The following is an 11,915-nucleotide window of genomic DNA, read 5'->3' as shown; positions in this document are numbered from 1 at the left end:
GCTTGGTGTCATTAGCAAAGTCACTGAGGGTGCACTCAGTCCCACAGTCCATGTTACCGACAAAGATGTTAAACAAGACCGGTCCCAACACCAGTCCCTGAGGGATGCCACTCGTTACTGGTCTCCAGCTGGACACTGAGCCATTGACCACAACTCTTTGCGTGCAGCCAGCCAGCCAGTTCTTTATCCACCGAGTGGTCCATCCATCAAATTGATGTCTCCCCAATTTAAAGACAAGGATGTCATGCGGGACAGTGTCAAATGCTTTGCGCAAGTCCAGGTAGATGACGGCAGCTACTCTACCCCTGTCCATCAGTACTGTAGCGTCATTATGGAAGGCCATCAAATTGGTCAGTATATTAGGAAAAAGCCTAAAATGGCAATTTTATGTGTCTAATGGTCCCAAATCTAGCAGCATTCTGAGAAAGATTTCCATCTTGTTTATTATTTTAAGAAATACACTAGAATCCTGTAGAGTCATAGCATAGTAATTATGAATGACTAAAAAGCATTGCAGTTTGCCTTTCAGAAATACTTTGCCAAGATCTCAGAATAGGAAAGCTGTATCTAATTACTAGGCTTACAAAAAAGGATGCAAGACTTTCTGACTTCATGACCATTTCAGGGCTGGTATGCTGCAGATATGAGGTAATATGATCACCAGCATCACTAGGGAATTGCAAGCAATCCCTCCCTCAATGACAAATTACACTTAACAGAACTGGTTTTAATAATTTTCAAAGAGCAGTCAGCATCTGAAATTCATGGAAAAAAACTTAAAAGGGACTCCTGACATTTTATTTTGTGAATTACAGGAGTTTATGGACTCAGGAAATTGCATGAAAAGGAAAGCTGAATTGCTGTCTGGTGCTTAAACAGTTTCAGAGACAGAATAACCCTCTCCCTTTTAAATATATTCCTTCCAGCTCAAGGATTAAGATTTACTGAATACCTATGTTTCAAATCTTACACACTCTACTGACAGTGACTGCCTTTTATCCAAGTTGGGAGTAGAGCCTCCAGGTACGCCTGCAACCTATTAATTTAATAAACATCTAATGCAACATATTTATTTTAATAAACATCTAATCAAATTCCCATTAAAGACAGTATCCCAAATTCTGGGGACAAGTTGTTTTCTCTTTAATTCTGGCATTCTTCAAAACCTTCTCAGATTAAGGCAAGGCTCCAGGGTTGTAGTTATTGTTACACAAAGGCAGAAGAAGTTAGAGCTCCCAACAAAAGCATACATTAGGTATTTTCAATATCCAGTTAAGCAAAGAGAGCATCATTATAAAGAATTAAAAGACCTCCCATTTCTGGAACTCCATATGAGTCATTAAGCAGTTCTCAGGTATCAGATTCAATAATGCCATTCAGTCTTCTGAAGAGATTAAGTCGGTTTCACCTGCCTCTGTGACCATTTCTTATGCTGGAGTTGTGAGGGAGATGGGTAACTGAGAAACATTCACAAGGTCTCTAACTGTTCCCCATCTCAGATACAGAGCAAGGTAGGGCTGTAAACCAACAGTAACTTCACACCCAAAAGGGCTTACCTTCAATGAAAAGAAGTGTAACCTTGAAGTCCTGCAAGAGTCCCACAGAGACCACATGTATGCCACCTATACTGTCCCCTAGACCTCAAAAGATGTAAAACCATCCAAAACAGAAAAAAAAACACCCACCAGTAAACTTCACATGACAAATTCCTTTTTCAGTGGGCTATAATGAACTCAGGTGCTTTATGGTTTTTCAGAAACAATTTCAGTGGAGACAAATCACTCGATTACATTCCAGTTGGGAGTGATACAGTGACAACTGCTGTCAAGCAAGCCTCTAAAATTCCCATTCTCCTAAGTCCATCTTCAAGGGCTACTGGTCTTTCCAGTAACATAAGGTTTCAGATTCCATGATTTTGTTTTAGCTTTTAACTGGAGCATTCACCAAGGAGCAAGCCATAGTTTCCTTGGCTCACAAAAACGTGCCTACAAACACAGTTTAGTAATGATCTTTCTTAGCCTGATGGTTAACTCATTTAGATCTATAAATCACTCTCAGATACTAATAGTCTAATGCAAGATAATAACTCAAAATAGAAATCTCATTTACTTCCACTGCAATTAAGCCAAATAATATATAATGTACCCTTTTAGATACAAGAAGTTTTATCTCTGCCTTCCACATTATGTGTGCCTGATGCCACAGCAGTACAGCTTCAAACCACATTCTGTTTTCAGAGCAATGGCAGAAACAGGTTCTTTCTCTGAAGTATCAGGCCTTCCTGATCATGGTATATCCAAAGTTTTCACCCCCAGTGCTGTGTTTTTCCCCTGTGACTTTTCCCAGATTTTCAGAGCAAGAAACTCAAACCTTTCTCTCTGCCTCACCACTACTCTATGAGACAAATTTTAATTTCCTTTCACAGCTAAGGGAATATGTCTTTCCCATCAAATGGATTGTCAGTTAAGTGATTTTTTAGAAAACAGGATTTACAGAAATAGACAGAAATTTCTCAACTCTAATCAGAAGAATACATAAGGACAAGAATAGAGTTTGTAAAAATGTAAGTTTTCTGATTTATTGCCTTCACTCATTGAAACTCACTGTGTTATGCAGCCAATAAGATCCACAGTATGTGTTGCAGATACAAACTGACACTTAAGTCCAAATTTGACTAGATGAAAATTTGCTGAAGAATATAAATGATTGAGGCTATAAAAAATAATTTAAAAAGCAGTAAAATAATATTCTTCTTAGAATACAGACAGTGCTTTCATACTGAGGACATTTGTACTGTTTTTAAATTGTTATGACATGGTAAAGCATAAAATGACAAAATTTTTCCGTGAGAGGAAAGATATTTACTCCTTGCACATGTGGAGCCAGACTGTATTCTGCTTATCATCATAATCTCTGAGACATAAGGGCTTTATATGCACATATACAAGATACCAGAAAGAACTCAAAGAACCACAGGTTTATTTTAGCAAAGTGTAGACCATATTATTACAAAATATATGAATCTTAGAGATAAGTGAGCAATTCACAGACCATAATTCATTGATTACTCTTTTTCTTCTGACAATGGACTGTGATTTCCAGCAAGGTATTTTATTTGAACTCTCTCAAAAATCTTTTTGATGAACAGGGCAAAGACTGCTGGAATCTCTAGTGGTCAGATTTCAAAATGAGAACTGCAGCGTATGCAGCTTCTGGTGTACTCTTGTGTCCTCATTAGATAATCATAATTTTAAAATCAGGAAGAAGGATTAACATAAATAATGTGGTTGAGACTGATGTTCCCATGAAGTTTAAGTTTAGGTTAATAAGGAGGATACCAGAAACTTAGAAACTGTGAACCATTCTATTTTCTGAAACAAAGGCCTTTGCTTGTAGTACCATTACAAAGAAGAAGAAAAGAAGCTGTATCTTTCCTATAAGGATTCTAATTTATTTTTTTTTTCAGTCAGCAATCACAGAAATAACTGCCCAGATATTTTTTGACCACAATTCTTGTAAGACTTCAGCAGACAATTCCATAGGGACATTCAGAATACCAAAAGCAAAAAGTGCATCTGAAAATTTTTAATCCTGGGTATCATGGTATTATCACATCATTTTTACTGTTAAGTCATGATATATGAACAACTTTCCTGGGCCTCTCTAAATGAACTTCCAGTTCAGCGGTCTCCTTCCCAACAGCAGAGAGGTGGGAATTGCCAGGGAAGAGCCTCCCCCTCCCCCACCGCATGCAGAACCAAACAACACTGTGATGGCATTAATTTCCACCATTCAGTAGTCCATGAGTTTCTCAGCCAGAGGTGCAGGTTTTGTATGAAAAGCCATTATCTTTTATAAAAAGCCAAGATGTCCACTGACTTACCAGTAATCCCCATAAAATAATTTACACAGGCAGAGACCTAAATGGTCCACAGAGACTAATATTATGTTATTGGACAATTCTTTACTAACTTCAAGAGTCTGGTTCCATCTTCCAATCGTACTCTGACTTTGTAATTGAACAGATCTGGAGCATATATCATTCCTTAACCTTTGTTTTCTGGCTCCATCTGAAAGGGAAATTAGGCATATGTTTCAAATGGGAGCTGTGGCACGCTCCAGCATTGCCACAGTTTTGGTTATTCCACTACAAACAGATGGGCATAATGTGCTAACCAGTCTGATCTACTTCTAGAATCAGGCTCCTATAACATACGCACATTCATAGTCAAAAATTATTTGATATGACTGTTAATTACAACTGCAATTCTCCATTCTAACATCTGTGAATCTGTCAAAAGCCAGCTAGCTTTAAACCGGCCATCACTAAGTATCTGTTCAGTACATTAAGTACACACCAGAGAGCAGTGACAAGAAGCCCCGATATTAAAAGATAAACTAATTTGAAGAGGCACAAACAAAAACGTGTTTACTTTAGTCACATTCTGCATGACAGATCCCTCAGCATGGTCTTTGCATTTGTAGTATAGGAGGAATCTGGCAATTTTAGACTTTCAGCACAGAACTGAGCAACTTGTGTGCCCTCGTGGTGTGAACTCATTTACACTAATCTCATTGTGGGGAGAGGGGGGAAGTGATTTAGCCTTTGTGACCTTTCTAAGAATTAGAAGACATAATTATTTTGGATCAAATCCTGACCTAAGTTTCCTTTAGCAATTCACTGAAAGTAATTTTTAATAGTGAAATTGCAAGCTGAATTGTGTGGAACTCAGTCCCTTGATCACACAAGTAAACATTCACAAGTTTTCTTTGTTTTAAATTGAATTAAAAATTGTTCAAGTGTTCTATCTTATCATATTGAAAGTACAATAAATTTATCCCCCTGTCTGCTATTATAAGTACAGTTTCACACAGTTTTGCCTTTCACAAGGTGTTCACAAGCCATCATGCAGCGCTTTACTGTAATACTGTTGGTGTACCACTGAGTATCCAAGAATACCTTGCAAGGGTGCAGTGAGGTATGTGCTCCTAGGGCACGTCTACTTCAGGAACTGGAGGACAAGGCAGAGGCATAGCATCTGTGCCACACCAAGCTACCTTTGGACAAAAGCTTGCTAGCCATGAGATCACAGCATCATGCCTGATTTTACAAAGGTAGTTAAAACAACGACTATTTCCACTGCCTCTAGGATTACCTCTGCACAGCGCAGTCTTGTAAACGTGCCTACTTGAAAAACTACTGATGTGAAATTCAACTACATGTCATAAATATGCTGCGGCCATGTTTTTTATTTCAGACTCCAGTGAGTTAACCCTGTGGTCCTGCTTCCCATCCTGAGACACTTTTCAATCTTGTACTTTATAATGAATCTTAAAAAAAAAAAAAAAAAATCTTGTTTCTTTGTGTCCTGGGTTCAGCAGTAGCAGTCATGTTTTTTTTCTTTGTGTTAGCTGGTGCAGTGCTGTGTTTTGACTTCTAGTTTTGAGAACAGCGTTGGTGAAGCCGATGTTTTCGGTTGTTGCTGGGTGGTGTTTACCCTGACCAAGGACTCTGTGAGGCTCATGCTCTGCCAGGGAGGAGGGGAGGCTGTGAGGAAGCGGAGACGGGGCGCCTGACCCGGGCTAGCCGGGGAGGTATTCCATACCACAGCACGTCATGCCCGGGGTGGGGGGTAACTGGGAGTTACCCGGAAGGACAGGAGCTTCCGGGTGGAACTCGTTTTCTTGGCCGGTGGTATCGTATTCTCTTCCCTTGTTATTTTCCCTTATCATTGTTTTAACTGATAGTAGCGGTGGTGATTTGTTGCTGGACTGTTCTTGTCTCAACCCGTAGGAGTTGCACTCTCTCGATCCTCCTCCCCGTTCCTCCGGGAGCGGGGAAGGGGAGAGCCCTGGTGCAGGGAGGGGGGGGGAGACGAACACGGACCTTGATTGTTGTCAGCTTGGCACCACTCACTGGGAGTGAGTGAACAAGTTACCTGACTGGGTTTAAACCACGACAGTTCTTTTTTGGCGCCCAACGTGGGGCACGAGGGGTTGAGATAAGAACAGATCTGACTGGATTGATAGTCACTCGTCACAATGCTGATTTATTGGCTCTCAAGGTTTTTCCTCTTGATCTCACAGTTTCAGTATACCATATCTTACGTCCATCCGGTATTGGCTGTATTAGTGTTTTTCAAGTGTGGGGCTTGGGCTAAGGTTTTTATCCAATTGTACTTTATGGTAATGACTTGTAATACAATAGAATCATTGATCATGAAACTGATCTGGCTTATGTTCCCAGTGTGGTCACCACCTTTATACTTTGGGAGGTATATGATGGAGGTGCTTAGCAATTACACATCTTTTTTCTCCTTCTCAGGTGCTCAACCTGTGAAGGAGACATCCTTTTACCCTCCTAGTCGTCCCCCCAGACCGTTTACATTTGAGAGTTTCGAATTTTTTAAATGGCCTTTTAATGCTCTTGAGACTTGTTTGCTGATGGTGATGGGAATCACCATGCTAACACGCATACAGAGTGTGTTTTGCCCACTACTGATTTCAAGAGTTAAGCAGATTCAGGTTTGGGTCTTGTCTGGGGTCAAACGACGATGTAGGAGGACCGAGAGATTTTCCCAGAGGCTGGACAGCCATGAGTGGCAGGGTGTGTGGGATAGTATGGGCAAGTATCTAGGTCAGTGGGCCCCCCCAGTATTTTGGAATTTCACTACCGAACAACTGCAAAATCCAGAAGAATTAGTAAAACACTTAAATGAGGTGTGTGGTCATTCTGGCCATACCAGAGATGGACAAATCACGGCAACGTGCTGGGGCTTGGCCTATGCTTACAGGGCCTTGTTCAACACTATCCAGCACCTTCAAAAGGAAAAGAATGTCGGCGGATTTGAGGGCAAAGCGACAGTCGCTACTCAAACTTTGGCTGCAATGAACTGCGCAGCTACCCCAGTGGCAAGTACAGCAGCTGCTCAAACTTCAACTGCAACAGACAGCGCGGTTACCCCAGCTCCAAGCACGGTAGCTACACCACCCCCAGCAACAAGTACAGTCGCTACTCAAACCACAGTGATAATCACTGCAGCCAAACCAGAGGACCAATTCGTACCAATATCGGTTGCCCCTGTACGCAAGAGAACAAGCAAAAAGGAGGCAAAAAGGGTGAAGCGAGATGAAGAACCAATGAATTCACCACCCGGTCCAGAATCTGATCAGGAGTCATCCTCACATGACGAAGAAGAAGAAGAAGAGGTAACTTCTCGACCTCGGACCTCAACCGAGCTGCGGAATATGCGAAAAGATTTTACCCGTCAACCAGGGGAGCACATCATCACCTGGTTACTCCGATGCTGGGACAATGGGGCCGATGGTCACGAACTAGAAGGTACAGAAGCCAAGCAGCTGGGATCACTTGCTAGAGAAGGGGGAATTGACAAAGCAATTGCAAGAGAGAAAAAGTCCCTCAGCCTTTGGAGGAGGCTCTTGGCAGCTGTGAAAGAAAGGTTTCCGTACAAGGACGATGTTACGAGTCGTTCGGCCAAGTGGACTACTATAGACAAAGGCATCCAGTCTCTGAGGGAATCGGCCATCGTAGAGATGATCTATCACATCAAGCCGAATAACGGGGATACACCTATAGATCCAGATGAAGTTGAATGTACACGACCCATGTGGCGAAAACTTACACGGAATGCACCGTCATCATATGCCCATTCATTGGCAACAGTGACCTGGAATGACATAGTACCACTAACAGTGGATGAAATGGTTCATAAACTCCGAGAGTTCGAAGACAATCTCACTCCTTCCATCATCTCAGCTGTGAAAAAACTGTCCCAGGACCTCGACAAATTGAGGGACGATGTATCTGATTTATCCAGCTCCTCACGTGTACCAACACGCGTCTCAGCTATTAACAAAAGACGTCCTATTGTTCAAGAGAGGAGATACAGAAGGTATACGCCACGGGGTACCCTATGGTTTTACCTGCTGGATCACGGAGAAGACATGACAAAGTGGGATGGAAAACCTACTTCAGCTTTGGAGGAACGGGTGAGTGAACTGAAGAGGGGAGCAAGGGCCAAGACTGATCGTCCCATGAGAGCTACGGCTTCAGTTTCTGGTGAGCAGTTTCCCAGATGGAGTGGAAGAGCTGATTTTATTCCAGCTCCTGTGATAACGAAGAATAATCCCTTTCAACACGACTTAAGTGTCCAATGCTGTGACGACCATTAGAGGGGCCCTGCCTCCAGCCAGGTGGAGGTAGGGGACAATCGGATTTACTGGACTGTGTGGATCAGATGGCCTGGCACATCAGTCCCACAGAAGTATAAGGCTCTAGTAGATACCGGTGCACAGTGTACCCTGATGCCATCAAGCTGTCAAGGGGTGGAACCCATCTATATTTCTGGAGTAACAGGAGGATCCCAAGAGTTGACTGTGCTGGAGGCTGAAATCAGCCTGACTGGGAGGGAGTGGCAAAAGCACCCTATTGTGACTGGTCCAGAGGCTCCATGCATCCTCGGCATAGACTACCTCAAGAGAGGGTACTTCAAAGACCCAAAAGGGTACCGGTGGGCTTTTGGTATTGCTGCTTTGGAGACTGAGGAAATTGAGCAGCTGTCCACCTTGCCTGGTCTCTCAGAAGATCCCTCTGCTGTGGGGTTGCTGAAAGTTGAAGAACAACAAGTGCCAATTGCGACCACAACAGTGCACCGGCGGCAATATCGCACCAACCGAGACTCCCTGATTCCCATCCATCAGCTGATCCGTAGACTGGAGAGTCAGGGGGTGATCAGCAGGACCCGCTCACCCTTCAATAGCCCCATATGGCCAGTGCGAAAGTCTAATGGAGAATGGAGACTAACAGTAGACTATCGTGGCCTGAATGAAGTCACACCACCATTGAGTGCTGCCGTACCGGACATGCTAGAACTTCAGTATGAGCTAGAGTCAAAAGCAGCCAAGTGGTATGCCACGATTGATATTGCCAATGCATTTTTCTCCATTCCTTTGGCAGCAGAGTGCAGGCCACAGTTTGCTTTTACTTGGAGGGGTGTCCAGTTCACTTGGAACCGACTGCCCCAGGGGTGGAAACACAGCCCTACCATTTGCCATGGACTGATCCAGACTGCACTGGAACAGGGGCAAGCTCCAGAACACCTGCAATACATTGATGACATTATTGTGTGGGGCGATACAGCGGAAGAAGTCTTTGAGAAAGGGAGGAAAATAATCCAAATCCTGCTGAAAGCCGGTTTTGCCATAAAACGGAGTAAGGTCAAGGGACCTGCACAGGAGATACAATTTTTGGGAATAAAATGGCAAGATGGACGTAGACAGATCCCCACAGATGTGATCAACAAGATAACAGCAATGTCTCCACCAACTAATAAGAAAGAAACGCAAGCTTTCTTGGGTGCAGTGGGGTTCTGGAGAATGCACATCCCAAATTACAGTTCGATTGTAAGCCCTCTCTATCATGTGACCCGGAAGAAGAATGATTTTAAATGGGGCCCTGAGCAGCAACAAGCCTTTGAGCAAATTAAACGTGAGATAGTTCATGCAGTAGCCCTTGGACCAGTCCGGACCGGGCCAGATGTAAAAAATGTGCTGTACACTGCAGCTGGGGAGAACGGTCCTACCTGGAGCCTCTGGCAGAAAGCTCCAGGGGAGACTCGAGGTCGACCCCTCGGCTTTTGGAGTCGGGGATACAAAGGATCTGAGGCCAGCTATACCCCAACTGAGAAAGAGATACTGGCAGCCTATGAAGGGGTTCGAGCTGCTTCGGAAGTGATTGGCACTGAAGCACAGCTCCTCCTGGCACCCCGGCTGCCCGTGCTGGGCTGGATGTTCAAAGGCAGGGTCTCCTCTACACATCATGCAACTGATGCTACATGGAGTAAATGGGCTGCACTAATTACACAACGAACTCGAATAGGAAATCCCAGTCGTCCAGGCATTCTAGAAGTCATCATGGACTGGCCAGAGGGCAAAGATTTCGGAATGTCACCAGAGGAGGAGGTGGTGCGTGCTGAAGAGGCCCCACCATATAATAAACTGTCAGAAAGTGAAAAGCAGTATGCCTTGTTTACTGATGGCTCTTGCCGTATTGTGGGAAAGCATCGGAGATGGAAGGCAGCTGTATGGAGTCCTGGACGACAAGTTGCAGAAACTGCTGAAGGAGAGGGTGAATCGAGTCAATTTGCCGAGGTGAAAGCCATCCAGCTGGCCCTGGACATTGCTGAACGAGAAAAGTGGCCAGTACTTTATCTCTATACTGACTCATGGATGGTGGCAAATGCCCTGTGGGGGTGGTTGAAGCAATGGAAGCAGAGCAACTGGCAACGCAGAGGTAAACCCATCTGGGCTGCTGCACTGTGGAAAGATATTGCTGCCCGGGTGCAGAACCTGGTGGTGAAGGTACGTCATGTAGATGCCCATGTACCCAAGAGTCGGGCCACTGAGGAACACCAGAACAACCAACAAGTGGATAAAGCGGCTAAGATTGAAGTGGCTCAGATGGACTTAGATTGGCAACATAAAGGTGAATTATTTTTGGCCCGGTGGGCCCATGACACTTCAGGCCATCAAGGCAGAGATGCAACATATAGATGGGCCCGTGACCGAGGGGTGGACTTAACAATGGACACTATTGCCCAGGTTATTCATGAGTGTGAAACATGTGCTGCAATTAAACAAGCCAAGCGGTTAAAGCCTCTTTGGTATGGAGGACGATGGTTGAAGTATAAATATGGGGAGGCCTGGCAGATTGACTATATCACACTGCCACCAACCCGCCAAGGCAAGCGCCATGTGCTTACCATGGTGGAAGCAACCACCGGGTGGCTGGAAACATACGCTGTGCCCCATGCCACTGCCCGGAACACCATCCTGGGCCTTGAGAAACAGATTTTGTGGCGACACGGCACCCCAGAGAGAATTGAGTCAGACAATGGGACTCATTTCCGGAATAACCTTATAGATATTTGGGCCAAAGAGCATGGCATTGAGTGGGTATATCACATCCCCTACCATGCACCAGCCTCTGGGAAAATCGAACGGTACAATGGGCTGTTAAAAACTACACTGAGAGCGATGGGTGGGGGAACTTTCAAGCATTGGGATACACATTTACCAAAGGCCACCTGGTTGGTCAACACCAGAGGATCTGCCAACAGGGCTGGCCCAGCCCAGTCAGAACTTTTACATATTGTAGAGGGGGACAGAGTTCCCGTGGTGCATATGAAGAATTTGCTGGGGAAGACAGTCCGGGTTATTCCTGCTTCAGGTAAAGGCAAACCCACTCGTGGGATTGCTTTTGCTCAGGGACCTGGATATACTTGGTGGGTAATGCGGGAAGATGGGGAAGTCCGATGTATACCTCAAGGGGATTTGATTTTAGGGGAAAACAGCCAGTGAACTCAATTGTATGCTGTTGCCTGCTGTGTAATGCTTTTATAGCCCATCAACTAGATGTCTCCAGGTCACCAGCGACTGGCCCTGACTTCCCTCCAGCCATCATCCCAACAGAGAATGAACTTGGAACATCATGGACCGAATGGACTCGGCAGCATTATAGGGATTGGTCCATGCACTAAGAAAATGATTTTTTTCCTCTTGGTCTGTATGTATATGGATGTATATATGTGGGAGAGCGATGGTGTATTGAAAATGTGGGATCTGAGCACGACGTGAATGGTATGGAATAAGGGGTGGATAATGTCCTGGGTTCAGCAGTAGCAGTCATGTTTTTTTTCTTTGTGTTAGCTGGTGCAGTGCTGTGTTTTGACTTCTAGTTTTGAGAACAGCGTTGGTGAAGCCGATGTTTTCGGTTGTTGCTGGGTGGTGTTTACCCTGACCAAGGACTCTGTGAGGCTCATGCTCTGCCAGGGAGGAGGGGAGGCTGTGAGGAAGCGGAGACGGGGCGCCTGACCCGGGCTAGCCGGGGAGGTATT

Source organism: Pezoporus flaviventris, unplaced genomic scaffold (genome assembly GCF_033815535.1).
Source record: "Pezoporus flaviventris isolate CSIRO_AGI_PZ_B2104156 unplaced genomic scaffold, CSIRO_AGI_Pfla_v1 ptg000002l, whole genome shotgun sequence".
Classification (NCBI taxonomy): Eukaryota; Metazoa; Chordata; class Aves; order Psittaciformes; family Psittacidae; genus Pezoporus; species Pezoporus flaviventris.
Note: the sequence above shows the minus strand (reverse complement) of the source record.